Source organism: Amborella trichopoda, chromosome 11, assembly GCF_054954075.1.
Source record: "Amborella trichopoda isolate Santa Cruz 75 chromosome 11, AtrichopodaSantaCruz75HAP2 v2.0, whole genome shotgun sequence".
Classification (NCBI taxonomy): domain Eukaryota; kingdom Viridiplantae; phylum Streptophyta; class Magnoliopsida; order Amborellales; family Amborellaceae; genus Amborella; species Amborella trichopoda.
In genome coordinates this window covers 46001173-46020826 of record NC_142346.1, presented here as the reverse complement: position 1 = coordinate 46020826, position 19654 = coordinate 46001173, and the positions used below count along the sequence as shown (strand labels likewise).

The following is a 19654-nucleotide window of genomic DNA, read 5'->3' as shown; positions in this document are numbered from 1 at the left end:
AAATGACTATAATAGGAATTTAGCTCATTACACAACGCATACCCAGCACCGAAGTGGCCGAACCCCACACACCTTTGGAAAGGGTTCCAGAGCAGTAAATATGGGCTAGTCGATATGGGAAAGGTGATCAGGGGTCTCGACAGACAGGTTGCGACATCTGCAATTTGGATGGTTCTCAATGTCTGCCGACTTTATTACGAGACAGCCGGCCTGATAATGCATTCTGGAAATTTTCCCCTTAACCTCTAGACCCGAATCATTAGTGGAGACATTGCGGACTCCCAAAGCAGACAACTGAGCTGCTCCACCAAGCTGCACCACTGAAGGATTGGTGATTGTGTCATTGACACTTGCTCAAATACCAATGAGGAATTTTTCTTATTTCTTATTTAATCTTATTTCCCTTCTCATTTTCAATAAAAGATGTTTGATGGGGTAATATGCTAGTTTGGCGCTTTCTCTGTTTAACAATAACAGCAACTTGTTTTATCTTGGACAAGTCATTCAAGCTTGTCCTTCCTGCATTGTCAATGAATTATATCTTAGGTCTTGGGCTTCTACGGTTGGGTCATATGCATTTCTTACATGTGCAGAGTAGGGCTAAGGATCTCAGATTATTAAGGAAAACGGTTCAAATTTAGCAGCTTGAGCTGCTTGTGATTAGGCTATTTTATGTTACATGAATGAAATCTGTTTATTTTTTTCATATTTTCTCTTTCTGGTAGGGTAGTTCAGTGCTAACAATCGAACTTATGACAAAGTGTGCCTTCTGTTTGCTTGCAATCACACTTCTATGCAAGTCATATACATTTAGGGGTTTGTGGTATGATGTGAAAATTAATATGAGGACTTGCCCTATAAACCTTTGGCCTTATTTATTAAAACAAAAATAAGAGAAGAAAAGAGAAGAGTTATCTCCAACAAGTAAAGGCTTATTCTCTCCCATTCTTCAATAATTCCATATCAAATATTCAAAAAGAAAAAAAACAACAACTTATTGAAAAGAACAATATGGGGAGAAAGAAGAGCAAATATTACAATGCCCATTACATAAAATGTTCTTCCCTCTTTTTTCCTATCATCTTTCATCTGTTCCATATCAAAGATTTAAACAGAATGAAGATCACAGGAAAGGATAATCAGTGTAGCCAATGACTGGATCAGGGCTATAGAAAGTAGCTCTATCATACTTATTTAGAGTAGCATTGAGTTCAAATCTTCTTGGCAAATCAGGATTAGCGATGAAATGGCGCCCGTAAGCAACAAGATCAGTGGTTCCCTCTCTGATAGCCTTGTTACCATCTTCTCTGTTGTAACCACCAGCTGAAATAAAAGTTCCCTTAAAGGCCTCCTCATTGGTAGAAGACTATGAGGAGTCTCAACTCCATCACCAGGTGTAACCATTCTTGGCTCAACAAAATGAGCATAAAGGATATTGTATTTGTTCAATGCCTCAGCCATGTAGAGGACTAGGGCTTCAGGGTTTGAGACTCCAGCCTCATTATAAGATGCGAATGGTGAGAACCTTATGCCGACCTATCTGCTCCAATCTCTTTAACCACAGCTTCAACTATCTCCAGGGCGAACCAACAACGGTTCTCTAAGGACCCACCATAGTGGTCAGTCCGATCGTTCACACTGCCTTCAAGAATTTATCTATTAGGAAACCATGAGCACCATGAATTTCAACTCCGTCAAAGCCTGTATTGAAAAGCCAAAAGGGGAATTAGAGAAAAATAAGAGGTGCTGACTTGTTCATTGTGAAAACCAAGTCAACTCACTGAGTTAAACAATTACCTCACAAAAAGTTGATGAGCTTTTCAAATTTTGAGTGAAAGTTTTAGAAAATAAAAGTTAAAAGGCTCATTTGTCTGTCTAGAAGGGTTGAAGGGTCAGAACATACGTAATCTATTTGAAATCCAGCTCAATTCTTCCAAATTTAAGGCTGAATTCGATACACATACTGGGTTATGTGCGTAACAGATTAGCGGCCACACTCGATTGTGTGGCGTATACTAGAGAAACAAAGAGCTTCTGACTCCTTTTCAAAGCAGAATGCAAAAAGATGCAGCATTTTGCATTACTGGATAATGAGATTGGGTGTCCCAAACCAGCTAGTGTTGACTGCAACACGTCATGTGCTACGTGCCGAAATGCATTCCGAAAGCTTTGTTAAACACAGCCTTAAACCTTAATGCTTTCACATTGCAGACAACACTGTAAGTTGAATCAACATAAGAATTTGTAATTGGTTAGTAAGTGGGCCTAGGGCCTCTATGTGTTTTCATTGATTTCTAAAACAATGTCACAAAGAAATGGATACCTGTGATGACATTTGATAAGAAATTTTTTTTTTTTTTTTTGAGTAAGAAACACCAATCTCAAATGTGGTCTTTCACATGTGACATGTAAGTAAGGTGGGATGTCAGGAAATAATAAATACCTTTACAGTGATATTTCAAGATGAAAAGTCAAAAAGTACTTAGATTTCTATTGAGTAAAACAAGTGTCGTGTGCTTGGTACATCACTACGTGCAAAAAAATGATTAACACATGTGTACTTGTTACATGGCTTACAAATAAGTCACCCCTGGTACGTCAAATTACTAAAATGTTATTCCTGTCAATGTTGGGGGGGGTTACAGACCTGGAAAAAGTGCAACTTTGGAAAATGAAAAGACTTGAAAAATAACTACTCGTAAAATCCATTATTGGGTTACAGACCTTAAAAAATTGCAACTTTGGAAAATGAAAAGACATGAAAAATAACTACTTGTAAAATCCATTATCTAACTGTCTCATTTATTTTTTGAAGTGATTTGACCATTTTAATGATATTTTCTCATCTAAGATGAACAAGATGTCATCTCGTGTTAAGGTCTGAGAGCTCTTTACCTGCAGCGATGGCATTTCTTGCTGCGAGTCGGAAATCGTTTACAATGAGAGGTATTTGTTCAGTGGAAAGTGCTCGAGGAGGTGAGTATTCCTCCACGCCATTTTCAGATCTCAACATTTTGCTAGAGGAAGATATTGGAGCTTGACCGTTTGGCTGATAACCTGCAATACAGCATATAGCATATGAGAGAGAGGTTTAACAGGAAATGTTATAGAATCAGTTAACCTTTTAGAATAGGGAAATCTATAGATAAATGCAATTTCATATTTGTATTTAGAAATAGTCTTATATATTTCATAATTTTCAAACAGCTCTCTTTTTTTAGAATATAAAATATAATTTTTTTTTATATATCTTATTACATTCAAATTTTGCATGTCCATACTTCTCACCATCATACACCTATAAAAATATTTAAAGCGAGTAAAATTACCAAACTACCTTGAAATTATTTATTTAATATGTTATCTAAGTTTGTGATGGTGAGAAAAATGATCATTATCTAAGTTTGTGATGGTGACAAAATTTGAGCTTAATATGATGTATAGAAAAGGAAATAAAAATTAAAATACATTTTATATTCCTATGTTTGGGTCTAGGCTATATATTGGGATTAGAGTCAGCCCCATCCATATGTATATGAATATATTTAGAATTGCGCAAGCTTTCTATGCTTCTCCTATCGCATAAAACTTGTATACTCCCCCTTATCCAACCATCCATTCTGAATGGAGGGTTAAGATTGCCCCAATCACAATCTACACCATTTTATTTTTAATTTTTTTTCTATAAACTATTTTGACACCAAATTTTGGATGCCCATTCCTCTATTAAGCTCGCATGAGCGAAAAATATAAACAATATATTTTCAATAAAATAAAATGACCAAAATATCTTTGAAAGTTTCAAAGGGTATTTTGGTCATTATATTTTATCGAAAATTATTTTTAATATTTTTTATAAGTGCGCCCAATGAGAAGATGACACATACCAAATTTCATATTCATAGAATTTGTATAAAAAAAATTAAAAATAAAATACTTTGAAACGTCGGATCTAAGATCAAACGGTGAGTGGCTCTCTTAATCAAAATTGGACAACTGGATGGTATGGGGAGGATAGAATTTCTATGCTGCAGGGGAAGTATAGAAACATTTCCCTTTAGAATTTGGGTCTGGGTAGACCGAAGACATAGTGAGGTTGGTACAATTCAAAGTGAACTTCACCGTGCATGTTTCTGATTGGATCCGGAGCTTGCCAAACCAGACTCAAACCTGACCCATTTATAGCCCTACATCCATAATTTATAATTTCAAATGAAAACAATACTAATAATAATTTACCATAATAAAAAACTCTTCCAGCATGCCAAATCTGGCAAAAGAAGATGGCATCCTTCTTGTGGACTGCATCCACAATGGGTTTCCAAGCCTCAACTTGCTCTGATGTCCAAATACCAGGTTGGTTTGGGTGCCTACAAAAACATATTGAATTTATAAAAGTAAAATGAGGAAGTCATGAAATTTCTGAAAAAATGATAAATAATGGAAAAAATATATAAACGGTATGTCTTCATTTGTTGGTTCCCAATTTACCCTTGCGCAGTGTCCGAAACCCCAGTGGCTTCAGCAATCAAAAGTCCTCCTTTGGTGGCTCTCTGAGAGTAATACAAGACTCCATGAGGTTGAGGGAGATTATTGTAAAATCTGCTTCTGGTTAATGGTGCCAATACAACTCTGACAAAAGAAGAGAAAAAAATATTTTAAATAATAATAAAAAAAAGAAGTGAATTATAGTACCATTAAAAATAAATAAATAAATTACATGAAATTATTATATTTGGCCACCTCAGCGTGTCACCAAGGTTTTTGTTTCATTAGACAGGTTATGGGGCGGGAATGGTGGACAATATGTTGAGGCTCCTTCCCCTAACCACCTGGGTCCCAACCACATTCCTAGTTGTAAATATGATGGGGTTAGAAATGCAGGTTAAATGTACTTTTTAATATAATTAGAGAATATATAATTTTTAACATGGAGATCATGAATAGATATAAAAGAAATTTAAAACTAAACTAATAATTATATTAAAAAATATTTTATAAGATGGATGCTTTATACCTTTGAACAGCATATTGTAGAAATGCAGTTGGATGCGGTTAGCATGCGGGCGATCCGCATAGTAACTACCCATCACTACCGTCCAACACGAATCTCCAACAAATTAGTTGGTGGCGATGGGCAGTTACCATGTGGGCTGCCTGCATATAAACTTTTTCCCTTTTGAATGGCCCTAGTTGGGACTGTAAACGGGATAGGTTAGAGTTTCGGGTAGTCCACATCCCTGCTCAGGATTGAAAATGGTGGAGGTTTGGTCCCACGCGGCCCGAATCATGGTAACAAGGCCAAGCTTGGTTTAGACAGAGGAAAATCGGCCAGGCTTGTATAATTTGGCTGGGCCATCCTGTAAATGTTTCGGGCTTATTAGGCCCGACCCAATCGCAAGCGGAGGTCCACCCTGGGCCGGCAGTGCTAGTGGTACACATAACCCTTTAGGGGGATCTACTAATGTGATTAAGAGAAATGATTTCCTATGAGAGGGAAGGAAATTGGCCATCTTGTCGGTTGTTAATAGAGGAATCGGCTCCATCTTAGATTCTTCCCCATTTTCCTTACACATTGTTTGTAGACTTAGTGTCCATTTTTTTTTTTTTAAACTTTGTTTCCTTGCCTCTCACTTTGTCTCTCTCTCGATATGTATCTCTCTCTCAATGCAATAGAATATGCCCCACCTCTCTCTCTCTTCTTGAATTTTCTCTCTCTAAATGCAAAGTTGCAAAGATTGCATTGTTTGTGACATCATCTCCTTTCTTCCATGACCAAAAGACCATTATTTCAGTCAATAGTCCATGGACCAGCCATCCACCGTCCTTTATCAGCAATGGACGGTGGAGATGAAGGGCCTATTTTTTTCGTTCTATATCTGCCATTGTACGTCAGTGCTGAACAAATAATTGATTCACTGTATCCTCTCTCTCTTCCATTCTCGAGTCTTGAGGATTCTCTCTCTTCCATTCCCATTTATTGCTAACAACCCTCTCTCTTTCTTCCATTCTCGAGTCTTGAGGATTGTCTCTCTTCCAATAGAGTATTCGGGTCAAAAATTTGGACCGTTATCTGGATATGTAGGCCGTCATCTGGTCAAATCCACCGTCGTTGTCTTTTTTTTAACCATCATATACTATATAACTATGACTTTTTTTTTTTGTTGTTGTTAATATTGTCAATATTATGACAATATGAACACCTAACACGTTTTTAAAGACACATGATTGCCATCTTATACCGTATATCTGTAGGTACAGGTTGGGTATGGGTCGGGTCCAGCTGGACCCAAAAATGAACCCATATCCATACTTGAGATCAAGCATACCTCTAGAGCTTGAGTCTAGTTAGGTCCATTGTCACCCTATTTATTTGCCACTTAGAGTCCCGTGAGAAATATTCATCATAGGAATATCCATTGGGAGGATGATTTTTATAAAAGGTATGTTTTTTTAGATTTGTTTGGCTTAAAAAAACATGTTTAAATTAGTTCAGGTGGTTAGAAGAAATAAAATCTACAATTTTTGTGCCCCAAGATATCTTTTAAAACTTTGAATTTATTATGAAATTAAACTTAAAAATAGGGGTCAAGGAGATATTTTCCTTTTTTATTTCTATTTCTTCTTCATAGCAAATTATTCTTTTAGATCAAATTTGGATAAACATAGGGGATTTTTTTAGAGGAGATGGATATGAGTTGTTGGCAATTTCATGGTTGAACTTGTGTAACAACTCACCATAATTTTGAAAGGAAAAGTATACAATGAGACTATTTATCTTTGATACAAAATGTTCACAATTAATCTTGACCGTTGGATGTGAAATTAGATGGCTCTATTTATTTCATTGACTAAACTCAAACTTCAAAAAAAAAATCTCAAACTTTGTGACACACCCAAGCTATCAGATTTCACATCGGATAGTTGTAAGTAATTGTGACCTCTTTATATTAAAGGCAAATAGTCTCATTGTATACAATCCCATTTTGAAATAAAGAGGATTTAACGTTAATAGTTTAGTGGAGATAGTGAAGAAAATGATACTTTTTAACTACTTAGAGGGCAAATGAGAATATTTAAAAATTTTAAATGTCAAGCTACTTTTATTATTTTGTATCTAGATTTGAAAGTTGAGAACGAGACTCATACTCTCTATGCACGTAGGGCATTATATGTGCCAAATTGCATCTTGACCGGCCAACCCTGATCGACAAATATGACCAAATGGGTCAGACTCACCATCTTTTGATTTAAACCTTCCATAAGAATAGGTGGTCCATGTTCGATTAGTGTCTTTACTAGTTTGGTCACCAGAGCCAAAACTAATTTTTGTTGAAAATCAGTCTAAACTAACATTTGATGAGTTAGATTTGTCAGAAAATATTTACAAAATCTTTATGTAATATATTTCACATTTTTAAATTATCATATATGAACTCTCTTTTTTTTAAAAAAAATCCAGTGGTTGGAAAGGTTTTGATTGGCCAGATTCATTAACAGTCCTATGATCGGTTAGTTGTGATCACACTTATCTTAACATTTTCTTTTTAAGAAATGATTTCATTGTTACATTTGCAATACTTTTAGTAAGTTTAAAAGCCGATGGCTTCTTTGGGCTTCTCATTTAGTAAATTTTTTCTAAAGTGACAAGTATTTTGTGAGTCCAGGCCCGTACTTGTTATTGTGAGGCTTGACATCTGCACCAACTGTTACATATTTTGTCTTAACCATTATCGTGCACCATTCTTCCTTTTATTTTTTTGTGTGAACTACGACTTAATGTGCAGACAAGGTTGCTTCAATTAAAGCAATTATTCAAAATGATTGAACGACGGGTGAGGTTTGTATAAGTTGTAAAATGTATTTTAAAACTATGCTAGTTTGACATATCTATAAGCAATAAAAAATATTGAAAATGGATGGTCCATATAATATGTTGAAAGATTGAACTATTTTTAGTACTAAAAGTCCCACTTTTTTTGATGTCTACATATCTTGAAGTCGAGATCACCGATTTGAGGGTTTTTCAGAATAAGCACAACCTTCTCCATTGGAGTTGACATCTTATACACACTTTTTCCTTGAACAACGGCCATTGTAACTTATAAGAAAAAATTTTCTATGTGAAGTTGCCTACATTGTAATCCTGCTGGAGCATACTGTCCATTTATTCCTTCTAGTGAGAAAGCTATTTAAGGGATCTTTTCGACATGAAATTTTATGATCTACTTACAAATTATTAGATGCTCAATTTTAGAAATTTTTTTTTCTAGGTTCCTCAAGAGTGAGTTTGATTTTTCTTAGAAAGCTAAAAGCCAGGTTAAAAAGAACACATCCTCAAGATTTGGCATCCTAAAAATACTCCTACATTGAGATTTAAGCTAGGGAGTAGATTCACAGTATGCACCCCCTCATAGAGTAAAACTTCCAATTTCCTTGTACACCATTTACACGAGTAGAATTTAGTATAACATTTTCAAATCTTCTCCACTTGCAGCATTTCATCCAAAATATCAATACAATTGTTTAGCCACCACAAAAAATCAATAAGTTGGTTAAATCAATCAATTTATCAACTAACAAAGTGGTTTATCAATTCACTCAAGCACCTTCTCAACTATTTTGTTAAAAAATACTTTCCACGGCCTTAATCTGGGATTGGAACAAGCAAGGTATTTTCAATAATTTAGATGATGACACAAGTGAGGCCAATTTATTAAAATGCCATATCTTGTTCAAATTTTCAAACATGGAACAAGAGACTCTAGTGAAAAAAATGCATCTTCTGAGCTTGGAATCCAAAACATATGTCGGGGAATTTTATCATTTGGCAGGAGCCACTTAGAGCTAAATAACTCAAATGCCCTTGCTTGTTTCGAGTTCTAAACTAAAAATAAGATATTCTAATGACCAATATATTTAAAGTTTAATCCCATAACAAATGGGGTGCATTACACCATTGGGCCATCAATAGGACTAACTTAGCAATGTATCCCTACTTGTTCACCCTTGTAAATCCAAAATAAGAGCATTTTGGCTTTTTTTGCAAAATAGTTTAGGAGATACTTAAGTGAAGTAACATTATTAATTTGATTACTTTGTTGATATGCTGGTTGATTGTCCACGAAGATTCTATGAAGTGGTTGAAAATGATTTTTTTTTAATTTTATTTTAAAGTTTAAATATGTAAAAAAGGGAAAGAATAAGGCAAAAGAAAAGAAAGAAATCCAAGTAAAAATATCATTTAATTACTGGAATTAAAAATAGTCTCTTATATTTTAAATTTTATGCTCGAGTCTCGCTATTTGAGTTTACATAATTTTATTTTATATTTTTATACATCATATTAAGCTAAAAATTTAGGCATCCATGCCAATTTTAAATATGGAAATGCAAAAATTTCAAAAAAATAATTTAATAAAATGAAATATCCAAAATACCCTTACAAAATTTAAAGGTATTTTTATCATTTTATTTCTTTTAAATGATCTTTCTTGTATTTTTTACATGTTCGAGATCGTGAGAAGTGTGGACACCCCAATATTGAGTTTAATATGATGTGTATAGTATAATATACGCTCTAAAAAGGTATCATTTGCTCGTAAAATATAAGATAGAGGAGCCTATATTTGAATTCTAATAATAAAATAAAATATTTATAGGGAAATATTATTTAAGGGATTGAAACCGTTTATAAAGATCATTAAAAGGGTCAAATTAACATTTGAGCATTTACTTTTTCTTTCCCATTTCAATTAGATATTTCCTCAAAAAAATTTAAAAAATTCTTAGATTGCCACCGTTATACATTGAGGATGAGGAACACTGAGAGGCATGTCAATAACTGGGCCCTTTAGAAGCCCCAACCATTAAACAAAAATGCCCTTAGTAGTTCTTCATTACAAACAATGAACATAGTATTAGAAATAAGGAACTATTTGGGGCATTCTTATCATTTAGCACCCAAATGCCTTATATGCATCTAACAGGAACACCCCTTGTTGTTCCTCATTTTTAATATTAATAAGAGCCGCACCATCTACTAAATCTGTGAGGCCTTTGGTTCAATCAAAACAAGTCCAACTGATGGTCGAATTGAACAATATGTTTATTAAATAATGAGGAATAACTAAGGTCATTTGTGTCATTTGGTTGGGGCCTCTAAAGGGTTAAATTATTGAAATATTTTCCTAATTTCAAATAAAGAACAAAGGCAATTTATGTTTTTTATATTTTATTTTCAGAAGGTACTTAAGTGAAACGAGAAAGAAAAAATAACTCCCTCACATGTTAAAAAAAAATGTTTTATGTCGACTGGACCTCATTCCAAAGGTATAAAGTATCCATCATAAAGATGGATGCAAATAGGTGGTCCATCTAAAAACAATTGTAACTAACTGTCCAAATGTTTTTTTAATATATTTATTATTTTTAGTGTTTAATTTTAATTTTAATTTTTTTCATATTCATGATCTCCATTTTAAATATTATATATTCTCTAAAAATTAGGATCAAATTATATTTAAAAAAAAATTTATTGTGAAGCCTAGATTTCTACAATATGCGGGTTGGCCGCATAGAAACCGCATTCATATGTTAATTGAGATAACTTGACTAATGATGATGTTTGAACCTTAATTGATATTTTGTTAAATTTCTATAATTTCTATAAAATAAGCGTTGGAGATCAAAGCAATGATGGGCGAAGGAAACTTAATGAGGACATTAGTCAATAATTCACTTATCTAGTGAAGGAAGGTAAACATGATGAGAGACCTACATATTTTGGTGGGTCTTAAAATCGCTCTTCATCACCCCCACTATGGCCCTGATTCTACAGACCATGATTTCTCTACAGTCCCAGGGACCACAGTTTCCACTTTTTCGAAAAGATGCTTCAAACTTGAAAGCATTTTCGTTATTCACAAGAAATACCAAGGCTATATTTGGTAATTTTTTCCTAGCAATAAATACGAATGCTTTTTAAAATTCCTAATTTCATTTTTTTTTCGTGTTTTTTTTTTTTAAGAAGAGAGGAGAGAGAAAGTAATCGCCGTGTTTAGACAAGAGAGAGAGAACATGACCGAAATTTTAGGGCACAGATCTTTCAAAATTCTCCTCTTTTTCTCCTCAATCGCTTCTCTATTGATTGCAGGTACGCTTATTTTATTATCGGATTAATAATTAGTATAATTCCAGTTTTCATTTTGATTCCTGCAATGGATAGAAGTTCCCGGAAACAAACTGTAAACCCTAGTATTTTTGTTTCTCCTTCAATTTTTCCTCTAATTTTTAGGTTTTCTTGATCGTTTAATTTTCTTATGCAATGGCTGAATGTGAACTTGTTTATGCTAGGCTTCATTTAATTATTATTTCTTTATGTCTTATTTTTGTAATATTTTAAGTACTTCAGATCTTGAGATGGATCAGTGGTTTGAAATTCTGAAATCATGTTGTTTTTTTTTTTACTTATTTTTTTATTTCTGGTTTCTTTGTATGTAGCTTAATTTCTGTCTTAGGAGACGGGTGCTTGATGAAACGATGGCTTGTTCATTATAGCTTTTATTATTTTATAGTGGCTGAATAAGTTGTTTCTTTTGGGTGAATGTTTGCATTGTATTTGGATACATTTTATAGCAGATGGTTCAATTAACAACTTGGATAAGTTTGCTTCAATGGAAAATTAAAGTTGTAGACAGTTTCTCCAGTCACTGGTACTTATGTGATTCCTCTATTTGTTTGGCCCGAGATATGGTTTCCTGGAATGTATTGTTAAAATTCAGTCATTCAAAATTTGGTGAGTCAGCGTAGAATTGCCCTAGAGGGCTCGTGTCAAGAGATAGACAGTCTATTGTTAGATAGACTGTCTATTTCTTAACAGCTCGGACCTTGGGCCCCTGTTCGAGTTGGACCTGAAGTGGGGATCGGCCCAGTTTTCTAGAACCGGGCAGTTCACTTGAACTGCCCACTTCACTGTCAGGACACGGGAATAGATTCCTGTGCCCCAGGGTATATTTTTCTTTTTTATATCATATTGTTTTTCTTTTTTCTTTCAATGTGCATTTCCCGAGGGCCAGAACCGGTGAGCCAACTAGGGAATTGTCATCCAACTAGGATCGCTGGGTGCTGACTTGCAACTGTTTCCTTTTGTCAATAGACTGGTTAAAATGTTTTATTTTTTAACAGTTTGTAGTCAATATACTAATGTATATTCGATTTACAAATAGTTTTTTTTTATATCTCCTTTTGTAATTCGCAGTGTGGGTTATACAAGAATATATGTCCATGTTTGAGCATGGAACACACAAACTTGTTTGTGTTTTTTGGGTATATGTTGAATGCTAGAGATAGAAAGATGGAATAATAACTCTTGTGGTTTTGTTGAGGTCATGTTCCGCATACACAAAGTTGCAATAACATGATTAATTTTCCTTTGATGCATTCATATAATTTTTTTTGGTTAAAGAGGCATGAATGTAGTTACAATATATCTCTGTTAAGTTTGCATGGGTCTCTCTAATATCTTCACACATGTATAAAATAATATTATTCAAGTGACTAAATTAGCCCCCCGTGTTAAGTCCTTCCTTTTCCTCTTTTAAGAATTGAAAACTAGCTTTTGAACATATCTAGAGCACAGGATATTGGGTTGAATTGGTGTATCACTACGCATGTTTTCTGTCAAATGAGCTTAATCTATAAAGATTGAATGCATACTTGTGTAATGAGCTGGGGTGTAATGAAATTTGGATCATGCTACTCTGGCTTTCCAGAAATTAGGGTAGATATCCAAGTCTATCATTTAATGTATCTTAGAAAGATGATTTTTTGGCATGTATTACATGTCCATCATTGTCTTTTGATCAGTGGGTTGTTTCGTAAGTATAGTTATTGCAACTGGGAGTGGAAGTGGGAGCAGTGAGGGATCATGACATGTTATAAGTTCCCTAGATTGGGAGTGCATTCCTTCGAATTATTTTATTAATAATTAAGAAAGCCGATAATCTATGTGACAATATTCCACAAAATACATTAAGAAAATATTATGTTAAGGCACATTGCGATAACTGATAGCAATATATTAAGCTGCTTTATTTACAATTTTACACTGTCGAACCTCCAAAAGCATTATGGAGGGAGTGAGAAAGTATGATTGCAATTATGATCTAAATTTGGCCTCCTGTTGCCGCTTGGAGTGACTAGGAGCGGTCCCTGAGAAGTGGGGATTGAGATACCCAAATTTAAAATTATGATCCGATGGACATCCCTATCACGGAGCAAGATCTCAGAGAAGGTTGACACCTGTGTTTGGAGATCCTGGTAACAAAACAAGTAACTATGTTTCAGCAGTTCACAGACCAAGCTCATTGTACTTGTTTGAGACTTTGAACCCATACCAGTCTTGCCAAGGATCACCAATTTCGTCTTAGGAAGAAGTGCATATATCTTCTCCTTGATATTGCCATGAAGATGTACACTCCTTACTTTCATCCAGACCTGTTAATTAATGTTTTCCTTAAGTATAGTCATTCCACTTCAGTCATCTTTGTAATTAGTTCAAAATTCAAAGGTGAATGCAAAATCATTATGTCTTAATGATGGTACACAATTGCAACCAACCTCACTTTTATCTCTCAAGAGAACCATTTGGATTAAGGTGAGTCTTATGTTCCCCTCTGGCATCCAATTGTGTTTTCCTTGAGACAAAGGCATGACCTCCTGTGTATGATATTTTGTACTTGTGATATCATTTCATGGAACCTCTGTCCAATGAAGTTGCAAGGTTGCTGCATCCTTGTATGACTGATGTACATATAAATTGCGCAAAGAAGCCAATTAGGTGTAATGGGAGGATGCATGTGCACCATATGTAGTCAAACACACAAGATGTGTAGAGATTTGTTAGAACATATTCTAATATGTATTCTTAGTATCATCATCATTATCCGAGCCTTATCCCAACTATTCGGGGCCGACTACGCAAATCCTGTTCCGCCATTCCGCTCTATCAGGGGCCATACCCTTCGTGTGACTATATGTCTTCTAATATTATCAAAATATGTCTAAAAAGAGTATCTAGAGCTATACCATGATGGGGTCCCATGCAGCTGACGCATGCAAGACGGGATAGGGGCTCTTGATATGATTGGGGCAGGCGGAGCTACAACATTATGTCAAGAGTTCCAATCCTGCCTGTCCCAAGTTAACATGCAACACACGCACACACTCACACAGGGGAGGGAGGGACTACTGCTAGCTTGTGTTTCATTTTCAGCACTCATGAACTATCCAAACATCGTGAGCTGTCAAACATTTACGACAATGAGTTCATTTGTTATGCAAGGTGAGGCATCAAGTTGTTGAAAACTCCTCCCATTGTTCAGTCATTGAGTTAAGCCTTACGGGTCCAGAATACTTAATGATGTTTGGCACTGATGTTGGCCGGAAGTGTCTGAAGGCAACAAGATTTTTTTGCTTCATTAAGGAGGTTATAGGCGTCTAAGCATAATATGTAGGATCTAAGTACGACATTGAAGCTGGTGGACTGTTTGTCAGACTTTCAAATACTTGAGATTGAGCAGTTAGAATTCTGGTGCTGACAGGAGAGAGAAGTGCGGCAAGGGTGGAGATGTTAGGCTAATGCAGTGGACATAGAAATCACGTTGAAGCCCTAACAAAGCAAGTAGGAACTGAAGTCGTTTATTTGTTTGATGAGTCACTTGGCATGGGACTGTTTGCATAGGAGTTGTTGAGCATGATGACAGCTGAAGAATGTAGTGAGGAGCCAAGAATGGGGGCATTGCTTATGTTGAGTGTGATCTTAGGCCCACTAGGTGGGCTCCTGCAAAAAATTTGTGTGTATGCAAATGGCCAAATTACTCTTCTTTAGCACATGCATGGCTGTTCTCTCACCAAAATGCTTAAATTCCAATAGGCAACTTATTGCTATGTGTGTTTGTGTGTGTCTTCATGTATATTATTTCTCGCCAACTTTGTACACATGCACAAGTAATATCGCTGCCAATGCTTGTGTCCTTTCTGTTTGGGTTCAATGATTGCATCCACTTCTTTTGCTCACCCCTGATACACATCTGTATCTTTCATTAATTATGCTGCTTCCAGTGGTTTAGCTTTCTAAAAAACTGTACTTAATAAGTAGTGAAATGATACTTGTGTGCATTTCAGGTCTTATAAGCACGCATTCTTCCTTTTTGTTTTTGTTGTTTTGGGATTGTGATTCTTGTCATTGTTGTCCTTGTGTTCTACTACAAGTGATGGATATATGTCGGAAGTATGGATGTTTTACGCCATGAAAGACAAATAAAACGTAGATACATAACCTGTAGGATGTCAAGGGAGAGCAACATTGTATGAACAACTCTACAAATGTAACTGGATGTGGAAAGACTTGAATGTTGTCAAGATGGAGACACTGCTGAGAAGCACTAGCAAAAGGTTAAAATGGATGGATGTCATGTTATGCATTCATGAACTAGAAATTTGAGATGATATTGCTCATTCAAAGGTTTAAAGTGGAAGATGTTGATGCGGTTGTGTGTGGTTTTGATGGTCTCATATTTACATAGGGATGTCCTAAAGTGCCCTGTGGATATATATTTATCCCTGATCTCAAAGGTGTCACTGATGAAAGTTAAAAAAAGCAAACCATGATTCAATAAGGCTGTGGTCCACTATCAAGATGGTTTCATCAAGCAACAATAGCTTTGAATGCTATGGCTTTGAAAGGCTTCCAATTGATGGTTAACATTGTGTTTAGTTTGGAGATAAAGGTCCAAGTTTTCATTAATTGTGGAAGCTACTTTTGAAGAAAGAAGTGCCAACGATAAGTCTACAAAAGCTCCACTGAGAAGCTTTTAAGGAATATGGGTCTTCCTTTTATTTCATATGGCTGAATGGCAGGAAGAGGCTTTGATTGATTTTTTATTTGTTTTCTCTGGTGGCATTATGTTTCTAGGATATATTCGTAATAGTGTTGCTTGCTCACTAACACAAGTCTGAGTGCATGTTTGTGTCATGGCTATCCTTGACCATTGCTCTATATATGTATAATCATATTAGTGTTTTAAAATTGCCAAAAAGGTCTATAGAAGTAAATGATCTGAGGTTTATAAGGTTCATTGGTTCTTAACTTCATAAATTATATATTTCCATATAAACGATTTCATGATTTTCTCTAGTTTAGATGACTGGGATTATGGTCACTGCCACAAAAGCATTCATTGTTCTGAGTGTGATTTTTCTCTAAGATAACAATCTTCTCTTCTTGCTTAACATTTCTCCAATGGTGGTGCTCAGATGTTCCTTGTTGGAAGAAGGCACCTGGATGGAACTGGGAGTCATTAGATTGCAGTAATATTTTTATAAGGACTTCCATTGGTGTAATACAACATTAGAGGGAGTTCTATTTTGGTGAGATGAAGGACGGAGAATTGCTCTAGTGATTTTAAAAATGTGTTGTTGGTGCGTTTTGTGATGTACGCTATTCGGTGCATCATGCCCAAGGATTTCATGTAGTTTGTGTTTGGTCAATTTAATAATTTGTATTTGGTGCATTTTGTAATGTAAACTCTTTGGTGCATCAGGCCCTAAGATTTCATGTAGTTTTTGTTTGCTTGACTATTTTGGTTTCACCCAACTGTTTATCATGTCATGTAAAACAACAAATGTCTCAGAGTATTTAGATGACTTCCATAAAGTAGGTCAAAGTGTCAAACTAGGCTGTGGAAAGAAAAATATGATACAATGATCCAACCTTGAGAGGGACTAGAAATGTACCCTCCTATCATCGGATGGACAAATAATACCCTGTCTTCTTATCTTTCACATATATATATATATATATATATATATATATATATATATATATATATATATATATATATATATATATAGAGAGAGAGAGAGAGAGAGAGAGAGAGAGAGAGAGAGAGAGAGGTGCACTAACCTACTGTGCTTTTATTTTTTGATGGTACTCTTTGAAGGTTGTTTTTTATTTATGCAATTCTGTTTCTTGTTATAAGACTTTGTTTATTGTAAATCCTCCACAAATTGAGAATGAAAGAAGATCCCTACTTCCATGTTGCAGGCTCAGCTAGTGACCCATCTCAAGTTTCTAAAGATGGAAAGAATGCTGAGACCCCTCCTCGTTCCCATAGTCAAGGCTTGGGATTTAAGGTTCTAGTGATATGCTTTGGGGTTGCAGCAGTTGTGGCCTTCTCCGTATTCTTATTCAAGAAATGGCAGAAGAAGAAGAGGGAAGAGCAGCATGCTCGCCTTTTGAGGCTTTTTGAGGAAGACGATGAGCTCGAACTCGAGCTCGGCCTGCGGGATTGATATCTCTCAATCATGGTTTCTCATTGTAATATTTGTTTCGAGGTATGCTTCCTCCTTTGAATAGATCTTCTCTCTCTGTTCATGCAGTTCATGTTTGTACTTTTAAATTCTTGCCTATTCAGCTTTGTGTGTAAGTGGTGACGGGAAGTCTGATATTATAGCAATTTTGAATTGGATTAGTTTTCTGTTGAATTGATCTTTCTTTCTCTACGTTTTGATGAGGGCGAACAACATAGGCTCTTCTTCGAGAAATAACCGAATTTCGTTTGATTAATGTTGTTCAAGTGAACAGGGACATTGGATGGTTTGTTATCAAGAATTTGGTTTTGATCATTGATGGAGTTGTGATTCATTTTGACAGGAGATGGGTGGTGCTTTGATCAATTCCCTATCTACATTCCTATTTTCTACATGTTAAAGAGGCAGCTGGGCAAACGGATATAGTTTTGATAGATGTTTTTAGTGATTGGCGGGCAGGTTAAAAATGATTGCAAAAGTCTCTCTCTCTCACTTCAAAAATTTTGCGAGGGTGCTCCCCATGATAATAATAATAATTAATTGTGTACAACTTGTAGATATCACTATTACCAATCATCTTTTCTTCGACATATTACTTTAAAACACGGATTATTTCGATGGACGGCCTGCTCATCTCTTCAGATGTGGATTAGCTGGATCTGCGATCCAGATCTGGCAAATCACCGATCCTATGAAACAAAAAGTAAAAAATAAAAAGAACACATAACAAATAAATCTACCTTGCCACAAAATTACAATGAGATTTTTAATCCCATTAATACAACATATCAAATAAATCGGGCTTCACTTTCAAGAGGGAAAACAGGAATATGTAATCCCTTGGACACCATATTTGGTGGTGCTTTTTCATTTGGAAGCCTTTTTTGAAGGGTGATGCCATGGGGATAAGCTAAAATTTTTTAATATCATTTTGTGCAGCTCAAAAATAGGTCCCAGAAAGAAAATAATTGGAGTTTTAAGATAAATCTACCTTGCCACAAAATTAGACTTGGAGCGTCCATTTTGATGGGCATAACATGCTCTGGCAAGAGCATATTGCATGCTTACTTCCACCGATGGAAAAAGTAGGAGTATTCAATAATACTAAAAATTTAGGCATGTGAGATTTGAATTTGAATTTGAATTTGTGATTTGAATTTGCTCAAGTATTTTGTTGCTTTCTATAAGTTTGATTAATTTTATATTTATATTTTTATTTTTTATTCCGTTGGTGTATGTAAAATAACATATTTGGATGTTTGTATTATTAACTACAATCCTATACTCAAGGTTCTTTTTATTTTATGAACAATAATCTTATACTTTGGTGTATAGTTATTGTTATTTACTAATGTAGTTCTTGTTTTTTGTGTTGTCATCGTCGTTTCATTTTATGCGTCCTACAAATTTATTATATGTTTTGTGTTGTAACAACAGAGTAAGCATTGTTGTTCGATTTATTGAGAATTTCAACAAAAAATTATCCACTATTATTCTAATGACTCTAGGTAAAGCCAAATTATTATTTAATGGTTTTAATGTATCTATACAACAACTACAAAACTTAAATCTTATATTGTCATTTTTACATACCTGATTTTTTTTAGTCCATTTTTTTTAGCCAAGTTCGAAATAGTCACGGTTTTATAACTTACCTTATTTTTGGGTGATATGTATTTTGGGTTTGATTTTTTCCTCTTTCTTTTTGAAGTATAATTGATTTATTGTAGATGTTTTGGTTTGCTGATATATTATTATTTACCTATTTGCTAATTATGCTTGGGAGGGTTCTATTCGATCTGAATTTTGGGATCCACCTAAACAATTCTAGATGATTATTTTATAAAGAAATTTTAAATTTTGTGTTCTTAAATGCTTAGAAAGGCTATAGTTGTAGTGAGTTTTGGTTAGTGCTTGACGATTTACAACGCTATGTCCGAGGCTCAATTCCTACCGAGGGTAGGGGTCTTTTCTCCACTTAACTCACCAAAAAAAAGGGTTTTAAAATAGAGTGTGGTGACTTAGATTGCCCCTCTAGAAAACCCGTCTTGATTGGCAATCTGGCCTAGATAACTGGCGAATAAAATATTAAAAGAACTAGGGAATTAAAAAACTTAAAAAGGTATTAAAAAATTAAGTGAAATCGGTTCTCGGACATAACAAGCTAGTTATGTTAGAGAACTGGCTAGAACCAACTGGTTGTGGATTGGTTGGTTTTTGATATTTTACGAGATTTAAATCGGCATGACCAATTCATAATCTAAATCAGCCGTTTCCGATC

At 35.0% G+C, this 19654-nt stretch overlaps 1 non-coding gene and 1 pseudogene across 1 annotated transcript; one reads left to right on the top strand and one right to left on the bottom strand.

The window, feature by feature from the left end:
- Positions 1-1099: 1099 nt before the first annotated feature.
- On the bottom strand, positions 1100-7731 carry LOC18448468 (putative 12-oxophytodienoate reductase 11; annotated as a pseudogene).
- A 3334-nt stretch (positions 7732-11065) lies between these two features.
- On the top strand, positions 11066-17314 carry LOC18448467 (uncharacterized). The gene is made up of 2 exons (XR_016043689.1): positions 11066-11246; positions 17108-17314. It is a non-coding gene; the product is annotated as an uncharacterized LOC18448467 (transcript).
- Positions 17315-19654: the final 2340 nt, after the last annotated feature.